At 36.2% G+C, this 17,250-nt stretch overlaps 1 long non-coding RNA gene across 1 annotated transcript; it reads right to left on the reverse strand.

Annotated features, from left to right (window-relative positions):
- Nucleotides 1–15,337: 15,337 nt before the first annotated feature.
- LOC119067062 lies at nucleotides 15,338–16,281 on the reverse strand. Its single transcript, XR_005085852.1, has 4 exons — nucleotides 16,236–16,281; nucleotides 16,102–16,179; nucleotides 15,873–16,037; nucleotides 15,338–15,645 (listed from the first exon to the last, which is right to left on the reverse strand). It is a non-coding gene; the product is annotated as an uncharacterized LOC119067062 (long non-coding RNA).
- Between the last annotated feature and the right edge of the window lie 969 nt (nucleotides 16,282–17,250).

Genomic DNA, 17,250 nt, shown 5'->3' on the forward strand with positions numbered 1-17,250 from the left:
GTTGCGAAATCGTATCAAAAATTGTCCGGTCAGGCGAATCAATTGCTTATTTCGGAGCAATTGACAATCAGATTTTATGAATCTCAGATAGCAAAAAAAGGCTTGACAATTGGTTTGTTTTGATTGAGTCATCATATTTCCGTTTTGACAGAACAACTATCATGACCAGGGTTGATAGTAACTACAAGATAGGTTGTCCATATAGTGGCACATGGATAGATGATTTAAAACGACAAAACGCCATCACGCAACTCTCGAGTGTAACTCTATGGTTTGCACAAATAAGAGATTTGTGATAAACAAATGTATAGTAAATTAGTAATAAGTGTATTTGCTGAGCAGCATAGCAACCTGACTTAAAAATTAGAGATTATGAAACATTTGCTAAAACCTTGATAATCACGCACACACTGATTGTATATATATTTCAGTTTTAAGTTTATATTGCCGGCCCATTAAAATTGGCCTGAAGAGCAATAAGTATAAATTTCGGCGCGACGAGACGAAATGAAACCGCGGCGGCGGCCGGCTGTGAGCCAATATTTTCGGCGGCGGGCGCGCCGAAAATTTGACGGTCAAAAAATCGGCGGCGCGCCGGCCGTAAAATCGGCGGTTGACACTCTAGTTGTGGGCGATAGTGTAAAATAAAAACCTTTAACCATAAATATATCATTAAAATTCTACAATTTTGTGAATATTTTCAAATGTTAAAAAATTAATTCAAATGAAAATCAGAAATACCTTACTAGCACATAAATTACCATGAGTGCTACCGAAAATCGCAACATTCCAAAAATCGTCATGGAAATTAACGTCTTTAATAAACGTCCTGTATATATGCAGGATCAAATTGGAAATGAAGAAAGCCAATTATAAATCTTAACTCAAGCTATAAATCTGCCGACCTTATATTATTTATACAGACGGTATCATTCATTTGTAGATTTTTACCATCATGACATCTAATGTTATTGTTATATCATTTTATGTAAAATGTGATTCTGGCGAAAACCATATTTGACGATTAATATTGATTCACTAAATTATGCTTTTTATGTACGTCTAAGAACGTAGTTTCATTCATTTTCGCGAGAGTAGCGAGAATAAAAAATGTACCCATCGATAAGAGTTTGAACCTGGCAAATGAAAATAATATTGCATTGCTTTTTTACAAATCTCAATTTCGCTTTATTATTATTTACCCTGTGGGTATATAATTCCACAAAATTAGTTTTAAAACTTATATTTCAAGCATCCCTCTCACATTGTACACTGAACCCATTTGAAAAGTGTTTACTTTTTCTCGTCTTTTATATCACAAAATATGCATTCCACTCTTTCCACACTTGTATGTGTATATGTTCATTTCAGTCATTTCAGTGCATAAAGTGAGCCAGCTCGCTACGGATTAGTTAACATTGATAACAATGTGGAACAAAATCAGCTGAGTCAAAAACAAAAAAAGTTTAACTGAACTCAGTGTTACGTCTACCAAACATAAAATATGTTAGTTTGTCTGTGCGAAGGCATCACACAACGACGGCGACGATGATGTTTTTATATTTTCACATGAATACTACATGCAGAAATAGGTTGTGTGTGTACTTGAGTCAATGTTCCTATATTATAATATATCCGGAGTGGTCAATTTAATTGAAGGAAAAAAAAATTGATTAACTTTCTCGCTCTTCCAAAACTCCAAAAACTTTATTATATATCACGTTCGTTTGCACATATCCATATGATTTGCTGTTAATTTGGAATTTTAGCACGTAGAAAAACTTTGATTAAATAAAGTTTGCATTTTAGATAAACGATTTGTTGCGTGCTTTATTGAAAGACTTGATTAATTTTGGATGTGATCCGCATAAATTTTTCATTTTAACATTTTTTCTTCTACTTTATCACTAAAACAATTACGTTCACGCTTCAGAAAATATCAATTCAACTAAATGCTTCAATTTTTATTAATAGCTTTCAACGTCCATGACATCCGTTGAACATATAAAAATCTCAGATTCTAATGTATGGTTGGTCGGATTGAACGCAATAAGAGCGCTACAATTCAACGTATTCTTGTTGGATGGATTGTGACCTTACTTCAACTCACCGCAAATTTTACTGTTTACTAGCTTCCTCTTTTGTTTTTCCTTAAATGTTTGTTGTCGTTATGCAAACTGCTTAATGGTTCTATTCAATCGTTAACATTAAGTGAATAATTAAAATCTAAATAAATAATAAAAGTGTTTCCTAATAAATTCCGCATTACTGTTTGTTCACCTTTGGAAAACATAATTTTTAGATTTATCAGAGTTTTAAAAGCCATCGACGTTCCCAGTCAATTAAGTGATTCCCAGTATATGATATTTTGGCGCAAAATTAATAAATTTACTTAGGGGTTTTCAAATTTTGTGCCAAAATATCATAACCTATAAACATTTGTAGAGAAAATCGGTATCGCTCAATTTGTTCCAAAATCAATTTATTTTTGCCAAATTAATTTCGACATCAAATAGATGCCATCATCAGTGGCTGAAAACATTAATTTCATGAGGACCTAATCATAATACAACATATAGCAACACACATACCACGAATGTTTATATAATAAGTTTAGACACGCATTAAAAAGTGTGCTTCGTCATATGCGACTCCAATGCTAAACTAAAATACATAATTTCACATTAGAATAACAACTTAGCAAACTAATACCGGTCAACTTACTAAAAACTTAAACATTGGTAGTCACAAACATCAAAAATCTTTAAATTAATGAAAGAAAGAAGTCTGTAACAACAGACATTCAACTAGACTAAGTGTATCTAACTAATCGTAAAAACACACAAATTCGTGTAACAAAGCAACAGCACACAGTGCAAATTTCACCAGAATTTCAGATAATGTTATTGTACGTCGACGGCAAGAATATGCAATCAGTCTGTTTGTTGAGACAATTCGGTGTCTTTTTTATCGCAATCATTTCTAGAATGTCTCTCTTCTTTTGATTACTTTCTCGATAGACAATTTTAACATCTTCCCATAGCGGCGTGTGACCAGTAGAAATTGCATGATCACATAATGCGCTATGTTCATTGTTACTGATGTCTATGTTATATTTATGCTGACCAGTTCTAGACTTCAAATACTGTAAAGTCTGGCCAACATATCTACATCCACAACTACATGGAATCGAATAGATAACATGTGACTGTTTCATCTTCGGTGTCGGATCTTTCAATTTACTGAAAACTGACTTCTTTAGGGTGTTGTCTCCTTTACCAATCAGCATAACGTCATTCTTGCATATGTTCTTCAGCTTTTCAAACAACCCTTTAACATAAGGTACTGCAACTATAGGAAGTTTTTCTTTCGGTAGCGCTTTTTCATTCTTGTCAAACTTTTCTTTGGTCACTTTCATTAAACTCTCAACTAATCCAATTGGGTAAAGATTTTTTCTGAGGGTTTCTCTTAACAAATCCAAATTTTTGTTGTGAAATTCAGGTTCGGAAAGGAGGAAAATTTTTTGCGTCAAAAGTGTAACGGTGTTGCGTTTGTAGGACGAAGGTAAGTGCGACTTGAAATTAAGATACCGGCCAGACCATGTGTCTTTATGATACCAATCAGTTTTAATGCTGCGGCCATCACGTATGCATAACACTTCTAAGAAGGATATTCTACAATCCTGTTCTTCTTCAACGGTGAATTGGATGTGTTCATTATATCTGTTAAATTCAGCTTTAGTCTCATTGACTTTGTCTGCCGGAACAGCTGTTATGATGTCATCAACAAACCGCCAGTAGAAAGGTAATTTGAATTTCAGCTTTCGAATGACATCATCTTCTAAAATCTCCATGACTAAATCTGCGAAAACTGGGCTGGCAGGTGATCCCATTGGAGAACCAAACACTTGACGATAGAATTTCCCATCAAATTGAAAGCAGCATTCATCAAGTACCATTGTTAATCCAACGATGAATTCATCTTTTGGTAGATTGGTGAATTTCTTGATTTTTGTCCATCTCTTGTTAACGGCTGATACAACCAAATCTTTCGGAATCTTCGTGAATAAGGAGACTACATCCAACGATATCAACACATAATTGGGTGGTAGTCTAATTCGTCGAATTTTCTTCACCAAATCCGTCCCATTTTTAATTGACCTGTGCGATTTTCCAACCACATTTTTCAAAATATTAGAGAACATCTTGGATAAATTGTACGTGGGCGAACCAATGCTTGCCACAATTGGTCTGATTGGATGACCAGTTTTGTGTATCTTAATCAACACATACATCCTGGAGCATACTGAATTGTATCGTCTGTATCATTTGCCTTGGCCTTCAGTAATATACGATTGTTCTTGCCAACGTGTAAAAAGTTTGTTGACTTTGTCTTGAATTGATGCGGTTGGGTCATGATCCAGTGGTACGTAAGTTGTTGAATCACTAAGCAGTGTCATCATTTTATTTTCATAGTCCAATTTCTGCATCAGCACAGTAACATTCCCTTTGTCAGCATTCAGCACGAGCAATTGAGGGTTTTGAGCCAAAAACGTTACGGTTGCAAAGTGATTAGCCTTAATCACTTCATCGATCGTACTATGTTTAGTAGGAAGTTTCTTGAAATTGGTGATGACATTACAAACTTTGTTTCTCAATTCTACTCTGTACTTTTTACCAAGCGTTTGGAGTTTCGGTTCAAAGTTGGCAATGATTGCTCAGAAGCAACCTTGTTGTTCTTCATCGGTAAATTAAACTTATCACCTAATACAAGAGTATTCTGAACATACCATGGCAATTGTATGTCCGTTAAATTGATAATCCATCTGTCGGTGTCAATATTAAGACCATCCAAATGTGGTTTCATAAGACTGTCAAAACGTTTCATCTCTTGCATCGTCACTTTGTGGAACATATCATCATACCCTCGTTTCACGTTGTTTTTGAAATCATTGAAGTGTTCCGCTGAAATAATCGTTCGTAATTTTTCAGCTAAGACCGTTGATTTCTGTGCTGTATTGTGTATCTGTTTGTGTAAGGTTTTGATAGATTCATTCATGATGTGCATAGAGAACTTCTTGGAAAACGATTGAATAGACTTCTTTTCCATACAATGTGCGTATGAATTTAAATTCACATTTAGACTTCTTGGGTGAATCTTGAACTTTCTGCATGTTATCAGGAATTGCTTCCTGCCTCGTTGCCGTGCAAGTTTACGATTTGTCGTTAAGATATTTTTCATAATTTGTGTCGCGTTGCTACTGTAACAATGGGCCATCATCATGAAAAATGTCACATGTTCCATGTTGTCCGAACGTTTCGAATAATTGTAAATCGATGAGCGTATTATAAATATTTGTAGAGAAAATCGGTATCGCACAATTTGTTCCAAAATCAATTTATTTTTGCCAAATTAATTTCGACATCAAATAGATGCCATCATCAGTGGCTGAAAACATTAATTTCATGAGGACCTAATCATAATACAACATATAGCAACACACATACCACGAATGTTTATATAATAAGTTTAGACACGCATTAAAAAGTGTGCTTCGTCATATGCGACTCCAATGCTAAACTAAAATACATAATTTCACATTAGAATAACAACTTAGCAAACTAATACCGGTCAACTTACTAAAAACTTAAACATTGTAGTCACAAACATCAAAAATCTTTAAATTAATCAAAGAAAGAAGTCTGTAAAGTCTGTAAAGTCTGGAAAGTACAGAGTAGAATTGAGAAACAAAGTTTGTAATGTCATCACCAATTTCAAGAAACTTCCTACTAAACATAGTACGATCGATGAAGTGATTAAGGCTAATCACTTTGCAACCGTAACGTTTTTGGCTCAAAACCCTCAATTGCTCGTGCTGAATGCTGACAAAGGGAATGTTACTGTGCTGATGCAGAAATTGGACTATGAAAATAAAATGATGACACTGCTTAGTGATTCAACAACTTACGTACCACTGGATCATGACCCAACCGCATCAATTCAAGACAAAGTCAACAAACTTTTTACACGTTGGCAAGAACAATCGTATATTACTGAAGGCCAAGGCAAATGATACAGACGATACAATTCAGTATGCTCCAGGATGTATGTGTTGATTAAGATACACAAAACTGGTCATCCAATCAGACCAATTGTGGCAAGCATTGGTTCGCCCACGTACAATTTATCCAAGATGTTCTCTAATATTTTGAAAAATGTGGTTGGAAAATCGCACAGGTCAATTAAAAATGGGACGGATTTGGTGAAGAAAATTCGACGAATTAGACTACCACCCAATTATGTGTTGATATCGTTGGATGTAGTCTCCTTATTCACGAAGATTCCGAAAGATTTGGTTGTATCAGCCGTTAACAAGAGATGGACAAAAATCAAGAAATTCACCAATCTACCAAAAGATGAATTCATCGTTGGATTAACAATGGTACTTGATGAATGCTGCTTTCAATTTGATGGGAAATTCTATCGTCAAGTGTTTGGTTCTCCAATGGGATCACCTGCCAGCCCAGTTTTCGCAGATTTAGTCATGGTGATTTTAGAAGATGATGTCATTCGAAAGCTGAAATTCAAATTACCTTTCTACTGGCGGTTTGTTGATGACATCATAACAGCTGTTCCGGCAGACAAAGTCAATGAGACTAAAGCTGAATTTAACAGATATAATGAACACATCCAATTCACCGTTGAAGAAGAACAGGATTGTAGAATATCCTTCTTAGAAGTGTTATGCATACGTGATGGCCGCAGCATTAAAACTGATTGGTATCATAAAGACACATGGTCTGGCCGGTATCTTAATTTCAAGTCGCACTTACCTTCGTCCTACAAACGCAACACCGTTACACTTTTGACGCAAAAAATTTTCCTCCTTTCCGAACCTGAATTTCACAACAAAAATTTGGATTTGTTAAGAGAAACCCTCAGAAAAAATCTTTACCCAATTGGATTAGTTGAGAGTTTAATGAAAGTGACCAAAGAAAAGTTTGACAAGAATGAAAAAGCGCTACCGAAAGAAAAACTTCCTATAGTTGCAGTACCTTATGTTAAAGGGTTGTTTGAAAAGCTGAAGAACATATGCAAGAATGACGTTATGCTGATTGGTAAAGGAGACAACACCCTAAAGAAGTCAGTTTTCAGTAAATTGAAAGATCCGACACCGAAGATGAAACAGTCACATGTTATCTATTCGATTCCATGTAGTTGTGGATGTAGATATGTTGGCCAGACTTTACAGTATTTGAAGTCTAGAACTGGTCAGCATAAATATAACATAGACATCAGTAACAATGAACATAGCGCATTATGTGATCATGCAATTTCTACTGGTCACACGCCGCTATGGGAAGATGTTAAAATTGTCTATCGAGAAAGTAATCAAAAGAAGAGAGACATTCTAGAAATGATTGCGATAAAAAAGACACCGAATTGTCTCAACAAACAGACTGATTGCATATTCTTGCCGTCGACGTACAATAACATTATCTGAAATTCTGGTGAAATTTGCACTGTGTGCTGTTGCTTTGTTACACGAATTTGTGTGTTTTTTACGATTAGTTAGATACACTTAGTCTAGTTGAATGTCTGTTGTTACAGACTTCTTTCTTTCATTAATTTAAAGATTTTTGATGTTTGTGACTACCAATGTTTAAGTTTTTAGTAAGTTGACCGGTATTAGTTTGCTAAGTTGTTATTCTAATGTGAAATTATGTATTTTAGTTTAGCATTGGAGTCGCATATGACGAAGCACACTTTTTAATGCGTGTCTAAACTTATTATATAAACATTCGTGGTATGTGTGTTGCTATATGTTGTATTATGATTAGGTCCTCATGAAATTAATGTTTTCAGCCACTGATGATGGCATCTATTTGATGTCGAAATTAATTTGGCAAAAATAAATTGATTTTGGAACAAATTGAGCGATACCGATTTTCTCTACAAATATTTATAATACGCTCATCGAGTTACAATTATTCGTAACCTATAAACACTTTATCGACTGAGAACATCGATGACTTTTAAGACTTTAAAAAACCTCATATATTTTCCCTACCCCAGGGGGGGATATGCCCGACATAAATGTTGATGAAGTCAACGCCGCAGTAGCCGAGATGAAAAACAAAAAGTCTACCGGAGAAGATGGTGTTCCAGTGGAAGCCATTAAACTAGGTGGAGACTCCTTATTAAAGGCAATCACGGCTTTGTTTAATCAATGTCTCCAATGGGAAGAAGTACCAGAAGCCTGGGAAAAATGCGGTAATTACATTTCTGCATAAAAAAGAAGACATAACAAAGCTGGAAAATTACCGACCCATAACCCTATTGTCAACACTCTACAAGTTGTTTATGAAAATCATTACGAAGAGGAACACTAACAAGTTCGACTTCTACCAACCTGTTGAACAAGCTGCTTTCAGATCTGGTTTCAGCACAAACGACCATTTGCAGTTGATGAGAACGCTTATTGAGAAGTGTTGTGAATACAACATCGACATAGTCTTGCTATTCATAGACTTCGAAAAAGCTTTCGATTCAGTGGAAACATGGTCGATATTGGACGCATTAGACGAATGTAGAGTAGACTCAAGGTACTCCAACACAATTCGATATGTGTACAAAAATGCTACTTCATGTATAAAACTCCATAAGAGCACGGAGAAATTCAGAATTGGCCGAGGTGTAAGGCAGGGTGACACCATTTCACCGAAATTATTCACGGCGATTCTGCAGAGTATTTTTAGGAAGTTAAACTGGAGTAAAATGGGAATAAAGATAAATGGAGAGTACCTGAGTACGTAGGATTGGTCTTGCATGGGCAGCGTTCGGAAAACTCAGACTAATTTTCAAAAGCAAAATGAAGAAACATCCGAAGAAAATTGAGAGTGACACAAAGAGCCATGGAACGGAGTATGCTTGGAACGGAGTATGCTTGGAACGGAGTATGCTTGGAACGGAGTATGCTTGGAATAACACTCAGAGACAGAATGACGAATCAATGGATTCGACAACAAACCAGGGTCGTTGATGTCATGGGAAGAATAGCATCTCTGAAATGGAGCTGGGCGGGACACATTGCAAGAAGGACAGACGAACGTTGGACCAAAAAGATCATGAACTGGCGACCATATAAAAGACTAGCTGTAGGTAGACCACCAGAGAGATGAACAAACGGAATTGAGAATATTGCAGGTACAAACTGGCAGCAAATGGCAGTGGATCGTACGAAATGGATAGAAGTTGGATAAAAACAGGCTGAAAAAGAAGAAGAAGAGAAGGGAGCGAGGGCGCTTGTATTGAAAACTTGGGTCTAGTGCACGGGTACGTCAACGCACTGGTTAGTTTGCTGGTAACACGAATGATTTTAACTACCCTTGAAGTTGGTCGCGTTTATATTTGGTGTCACTGCGTTAGTGTTTTGAAATGCCAAAACAAATGTATATTTTGAATTGTTTTTCTTGTTTGTGATTTTTGATAATTTTGTGTCCGGTAATTTCTCTTGAAATTATTCTTTTATCGTGATAAAAAAAAGTGCAATTAGTTTCTTGATCTTTGAGTAAGAATTGTGTGAATACAACGCGAATACGCAAAAAATAAAAAATTTAATTCCGTTGGAATAGCTCAATAGCGCAGTCTGATGTGTATTAAGGAATGTTATCAACTGCAGCAAGAACGTAAATCAGACAATGCTATATAGTGTACAGATGTAAAAGATTTTGGCTGTATGGACGCGACTCTAAAATCTACCACTTCATTTCAGTTAAAACAATCACTCCTATAAGTTAGGTGCGGACATAAAGTTGCTTATTTCTATTGCAGTTGTTGGTTTACCTGCAATTTATTTGAGCATTCGATCGTAGTTCTTTAATTTTCCCAGTCATTGGGAGCCAATACTTACATTTTTCTTGTTCTTAAGCTGATTTTTTTTCGTGAAACAAAAGAAAATTTGGGCACTTCCACTGGATGTTTATTTCAATTTTTTTGACGCTTGGTCAACAGATTTACAGTGTTTAACATATTTAAACGAATTACTTACGCAAAAAAATGTCAGTATGCTTTTTGACGCTCTTCTTGGCCCAAAATGTATGCGCCAGTTCTTCGATGTCTGATGCATCCAATTGTAGTTCTTTAATTTTGCCTGTCAATAGACAGTTTATGTTTTTGCAGTAAACATTGATAGTGTGGACTGCTATAAAACCGAAAAGTTTCTTGATGACAACATCGTTGTGCTCATCACAACCTAACGTTGCTAGTTCAGCACCATCCGTTTCGTTTTCGATTTTTTTTCTGATTTCGTCGATAATGAGTTTCTTGAGAGCTCTTTCAGCAGGAACCATTGAAATCATTTGAAGTGTCGCAGTGAATATGTGTTCAAATATCCTGGTGAAAATCGGTGATTGTAAATTACGTTGGCAATTCTCACACTCATCGCATTCCAAAATCATTGAGCATATATTGTTACTAGCCTGTAACAGTGATTGATTCGCAAAATAATTCAATTCGCGTCGTGTAAAAACTTCGTCAAATGCCATATCAACATATACATCGTCTGCTTCCTCGCAAATCGTATTCGAACCGGCTGTCTTTTCGCTGGATATGTGATTTACGATTAGGTCATGAACATCGTTTAGCAACGCAACAGATTTATCAGGCTCGCAATTCGTAGATGTAGCCTTCGTGCTCATCAAATTGTTCAAAATCATCGTGGTGTAGCCGGATCTGAATTGCCGCGGTGTCACAGAGCACGAAATTTGGCAGCATGACTTCACACACCCGAAAAAGTTTTCAAGTCCATCCGAATCAGTGTTTCTAAGAAATTAAATTTAAATAAAATCAGTGTGAGGTCGGTATGTTGTTATAAACACAGAATTTAACGGTGACAACAAAGCTTGACGATACATTTTGACGAACATTGAACATTGAAAGCCTAAATCTATACACACAACAGCATAATCCTACACATTTAACATTGACAGGTTACGGACGATCACGATAAATCGTTTAGACGAAATACGTTTAAAATACCTTAACGACACTTCCGCTATGTTGCTGTTCAAACAAATTCGTGTTACCTCTTGGTAACCTTTTATAGTCGATTTGATTTTGTTGATGACCGTTGAACGAGTGTTAATTTGACCAGTTGTTTTGTCTACGTAGTTCATTTTCGCCAACATAAATAATGCCCATTCCCAAAAATGCAAAATGCACGGAATCTTGACTTATGGATCCTTTTAAGGTGCCCATTTCTACAGGGCCAGATCCGTTAATGCTATCAAAAAAATCGTTCATGAAGAGCAAGAGCTGAGCAGTTCCACAAGACTCAGCTGGCATCTGATTGCTATCGACACAATCCATCATTACTGTACCGCATTTTTTGCTAAAGACCTGTGTAGCCAAATTCACCTTCATTTTGAGTCTTGCCGGGTTAATATGTTCATCCTTTATTTTATCCAACAACCGAGGGAACACTGATTCGCTGGACTTGAATAGCAGTTTTACGTCGTCCCACGAAGCCAGCTGTCGCTTTCCGTACATTTTAGTACTAAGGATGTTCCATTGTTCGTCAATGAAGTGCTCCAAATTTTTTACCATCAAATTGTTCCGAACAACTTTGATGATGTGTGGGGCATCATAGCAGTGTATAATTGTCTTTCCACAAACTTTATACTTCAGCAAACCGCCCGGTGTCCTTGTAAAGTCACGATCCATCAAACGATGTATTGCTGATTCGTTCGTAGAAACTTGATCGCTTACCGATTGAATGACATTGAGACCTGAAGCAAAACGAAATAATATATGTAGAGTGTCCATTTCATAGGAAATTCAGTCTAAATAAAGAATACAGCGAATTAAGAGGCCATACGTAATGTATGTACTTTCCAGCCCCGGACTGGAACTATGGACGTTCAGCCCATGTCCGAGAGGCTTCATCATTTTTTGTGCAACGATGAACTTTTTACAATTTTTTTTCACTTAGGGTGAAGGGCGATCGAATTTTTTTTTACGTTTTTTATGGATGTACCCTAAAACACACTGTCATACATACTCACCAGTGGAAAGGACAACTTCTAATACCATGGTAATAAGATCTGCCAATTCAAACGCTTTTATTGCATGTGTATAAAAATGCGCAACAGGCTGCTTGAATGGGCGATGAATGCCTCGCACCATAAACGTGAGTGCGTGCGTTGCAAATACAGGTCGTCTTATGCCCGCCATTTCGATGAAACCAATTATTTCGTCATCAGTACAACTGTACTCCAAAACTGATTTCAATGCAGTTTCATCAAAACTGAAGGAACACAGTAGATCACTTTCCGGCCAATCCTTGACTTTGTCTTTGATGAAAGAGAATAACTCTGGGCATATTCCCGTACGAAATATCATTTTTGCGCTGTGCCGACCTAATGTACTTAATGTCGGCAGTACCATCATTTGATTATTTTCTTTAAACCGGTATGATCGAGGACCACTTTTATACAACGCGAGGCAAATGCTCTTCTCTCTTAATGTGTACCTCCGACCGTGAGGCTTTCGACGAGTATTTCGAAGTTGCATTTCTTGAAGAGTTATTTGTGCGGCGCTGTATTTCTTCTTAACACTAAGATACTCCAAGACTTGTTTATCATTCAATTTACGAGTCTTCGGCTTTTGTTGAAGTCTTTTCACTTGCTTTGTTTTGTTTGTTAATTTCCGTCGAAGGTCTTTATTTTCCTAAAAATTAAATATGTAGTCAATTATCGAAGTGAAGAATCATCATTACAAGATTTATATTCATATTAAGCGTCTATTAGCTAAGGGGGAGGCCAATAGTGGCTTTGATCTGAACCTGATTTAAACCTGAACCTCAACTGATTTAAATCAGGTTTTCGCCTTTCAGGTTTTCAAGTATAGGCATAACACGATTCTGTGCAAAAACACCATCAGGTGAATATAAACCAGAGGTCGATCGCTCCGACAAAGATCGAACAAGAATTATTCCGGTTGAGAATAACATCAAGTATTTGGACAGTGAGACCCACATATAAGTCAACTACGGCGCTCAATTAGTTTGGCAACCATATCGACGAAATCATAAGGGAGGTTTTTCGTCGCGAAGTACCAGACAAGCATACATTCGGAAGGGATTCATTTCGGTTGGTTTGTCTGTTTTGAGCATTCATGTCATGGTAGAAAGAGTTGGAACTTAACTGAAATAATTCTCTTTACTAGGCAATCTATGTCCAATATTTAGTAATTTATTACCGGAAACTGAGCTTGCTAAATCAGTTCATTTCACCACAGACGGTGGAAGTAAGTATTTTGGAAGGTAAAGTTTAACTGAATACGCAACGCCTGAACGATTTTTTTCTGAGACTGATTGATGATTGATGACAAAGGGAATTATAACAACATTACTGCGCATCAGGTAACTACTTCTACTTTTTTCCATTTCTAATTTACTTTTAAGAGAAAAAAACTGCTCGTTACACAGTCTGTTCTACTGGTCTAAATTTAAGTCTTTAATGTTTGAATTCGGCAATAAACTTTGGTTTTATAAGGAGCGACATCTGAGAGAGCTATTTGCCTTTCAAATTAATCGACGCACTGACAATTGATTCATCCCTGCAAGACTTTCATCTCTAAACGAAAGCTTTATCACAGACGATGGATGCATTGATTTTCCATAGAACTTTGGACAATTCTCCTCCTATTCTGTTGCTTAATTTGCTAGCGCTGATTCCAATAGGATATAATGACATCCTTTGTCACATCACCGTCTCACCGTCTCATTATGGGCAGAGCAGAAATTAAATTTTAAATTTTTCGCTGAAATGAATCGCCTGAGCTATGCGTGTCGGCACAAAATCTTGTTCCTACAAATAATTCTGTTTTTATTTCGCTTTCAGATATTGAGCTATTCGAAAACCGGTGTGTGTCAGAAGGGGCACAATCAATTGGTTATTGCCATCGAAAAGGCTTTAGACTATGGTCTGATCATCTTTAATGTTTCATTCAAAAAATACGATAACGAAAAGTACTACTCTAAAGCGACCGAAAACCTGAAGCCTGAAAACATCAATTTCTTAGCATAATTTTCTAAATATAACAAAATATAACAACGTTTTTAGTTATTAAGGAGACATAGCCGGAGTGTCCTGTATCGAAACATTAGCATTTCACTTGCGATGTTTTGTTTGTTAACTCCCGTCGAAAATTAAATAGGTCGTCAATTATCGAAGTGAAGAATCTTCATTACAAGATTGATAGGGACAATGTGGTGAATTAAATCTGTATATTTTAGATTTACGTGGGGAAGAGTGGAGATTTTGATAACCAGTTTATGAAATGCGGCTGATGGGTCTGAAGTTATTATTACTGTTCATGTTGTCTTCGAAAAGTCTCATAAATTGTACCAGGCCCGTAGCTAGGGGGAGGGCAATAGTGGCTTCGATCTGAACCTGATTTTTACCTAAAACTGAGTGTAAGATTTCAGGCTCAACTTGAACCTCACCTGATTTAAATCAGGTTTTCGCCTTTCAGGCTCAGGTCAGGTTCAAGTAAATCTGGACAACCTGCAAATTTTGCACTGAAAAATTCAGGTTGACCTAAACCTGATCTGACCTGAATTAAATATTTCGTGCTCAGTTTTATTTAGGCTCACTGAACCTGAACCTGGCCTGATTAAAGTCAGGTTTCTCTTTTCAGGTTCAGGTCAGATCAAACCTGTTCCTGACCTGTTCCGGGCTTATAGGAAGGTATTAATCGTGCATGATGTAGAAGTAGCAAAAGAGTTTATTATAAAAACCGGAAAACGTTTAAGAACTTCTCCAAGCCTTAATTAACAATACGTTATTGGGAAGCTTTGGAAATTGCCTAACAGAAATAAGATCACTGCTTTCGAGATCAATGGAACACCACACGGACGGACATCGTTAAATCATTTTAATTTTTTATTTTGAGCATAATTGCCCACCATTGACTGCCGTATCAGATTATTTCAAATACTTACACCAGGACAGGTGATAATCCATTCAAGGTACGTTGAACGATAATTACATTATTTCTAGAACAGATCAGATTATGTGAATTCGAGAGCAAAATACAGCATGGAACGGCACGTATTCGATACAATTTAATCGTAGATATCAGACGCGTTTTATGTGGAGATCCCTTCGCATTCAGAATAAAATCTCAAGATTGTATTGTTCCATATGTGTCAACATAACTCTTCAAAGTTACGATGTTACGACGAGCTAATAATAAAATCACTTAAATTTGGACGTGTAAAGACTACTTTGACTTTTATTTTATTATTTTACTCTCACAGACCTTCCTTTGTTCAATTAAATGTTGTTTCGTTGCTCTGTTGGATAATACCTTACGTTTCCTAAGGATGATTTGTTTATCGTCTTCGGCTTATACAACCTTGTCCACAAAGATAACCAAACTTTCACATAGACGCGTAAGGTACTATTACTAAATCCAATTATTAATCGCATAAATGATTTTCCGTCTAGATCATTAATGTTAGCAGCCACACTTCGTTTATTCGGCATTCCGGTTCGTGCTGAACGTTCAACGTTTCGAGCTCTATAACTTCATTTCGTCCAGATCATACCATCCATTTCAGATTATTCGCATCAAAAACTATTCACGAAAAAGTCAAACTTTAGTTTGGATGTATAGAAACATGGATTCTATCGGAGTTGGGATTAGAATGAATGGGTACTATCGGCGTTAGGATTAGGATGATGATAAGATAAGACGGATGCAAGGGTTAGGATGGTGCTTACGGATATAACATTTGGGTTTAAGTTTTGTGTAAGTTGATTCAAGCTAAGTTCACTCAAAAGGACCAATTCAGTAGATCTTACCTCAGATTTACGACGTAATTGTTCCTCCAATGACAATATGTAGTCAGCATTTATGTAAGGACCCAAGTCAATTGTATCTTCTGCTCCAGTCTTACCAAAGAGACCCAAATCCTTACTTGTTTCTTCTCGACCCACAACAACTTCAACCTCATTCCCAACGTTGTCCTGTTGATATTCATAACGAAATTTGAAATAAGTCCAAAAAGTAGTAAAGCAAAAATTGACTAACATCCGAGACGATAGCTCCTTGTGCTGAATTTTTTAGCCGATTTAGACGCTTTCTCGTCGTACTTGGAATAGGACCAATCTATAAATTCAATTAATTTAAGGAAATCAGCATGGTGAAGATGTTTAATCTTATACCGAATAATAATCGTGATCCGAATACAATGCTGATGACTGCGGCAAAACAAACTGGGTATAGCATTCGGCGCCAGTTGCTCTTTACCATTCCAGTCAGTAATTAAGTCCGTTTCTTTAAAATGTTTATGGCAGATTTTGTGATTTTTTGTTGGGTTTAGGTGAAGCGTGTTTGTCTTTTCCATCCATGTCTCTCTCAACTCTGAATCAGCCGGAAAACGATGAAATCCTTTGGTTCCAATCGTTTTGCATTCGGGAACAAAACAATAAATCGGCATCCTAAATTTGTGGAAATTATTATATTCAACAGAAAATACAACGGTTTCCGACTTAATTATTTTACCTATCGTTTGATTTCCGACGTTACTTTTATTGAAAATAAAATTTGGAAGCAAATAAAATTGAAAATAAAATAAAATCAAAAATTATGTTCGTTACACAAGTTGACGTTCGACATAGTGAAGGTAGCAACAATTACACTCTCAGTGAGCGGCTGGTGAAAAATGATGAATGTCAAATGTCTCTCAAATACTTCGAAAGAGATGCGAGTGAATACCCTGTGGTCTAGTGCTGAAAAAATCAATATTATAATACTTTTACCACAATAGTAAGTCGATAACATTTTTAATTTTTTGATTTCAGGATATTTAGCTTATTCTGTCACCTCTTTTGACAGCTTTTAATGTTTTAGTATGTTTTCTCTCCCAGCAGCAAATACCCTATCCCAACAAAAAGAAACCAAATCGAATACCGCAGTTTTTAAAAAGTGATTTGCATGTAATTTAAACAACCCAATCAATTGTTTATATGTTACATTTACATTGTGGAAGTGGAATGTTATTTATCCAAATTCGTGTACTCAAACGAAAGAAATTGTCGTTTTTCTTGTAAAAAAAATTACTTGTTACTGTCTTCTTTTTCTATGCATAAAAAATGCATATGAATCGACGACATATGGTCGACAACTTTGTCAATTTTTATCAATTTTTCAATGACTAAAAAAGCAATTTCGACGTTA

This window comes from Bradysia coprophila (genome assembly GCF_014529535.1).
Source record: "Bradysia coprophila strain Holo2 chromosome X unlocalized genomic scaffold, BU_Bcop_v1 contig_117, whole genome shotgun sequence".
NCBI lineage: Eukaryota > Metazoa > Arthropoda > Insecta > Diptera > Sciaridae > Bradysia > Bradysia coprophila.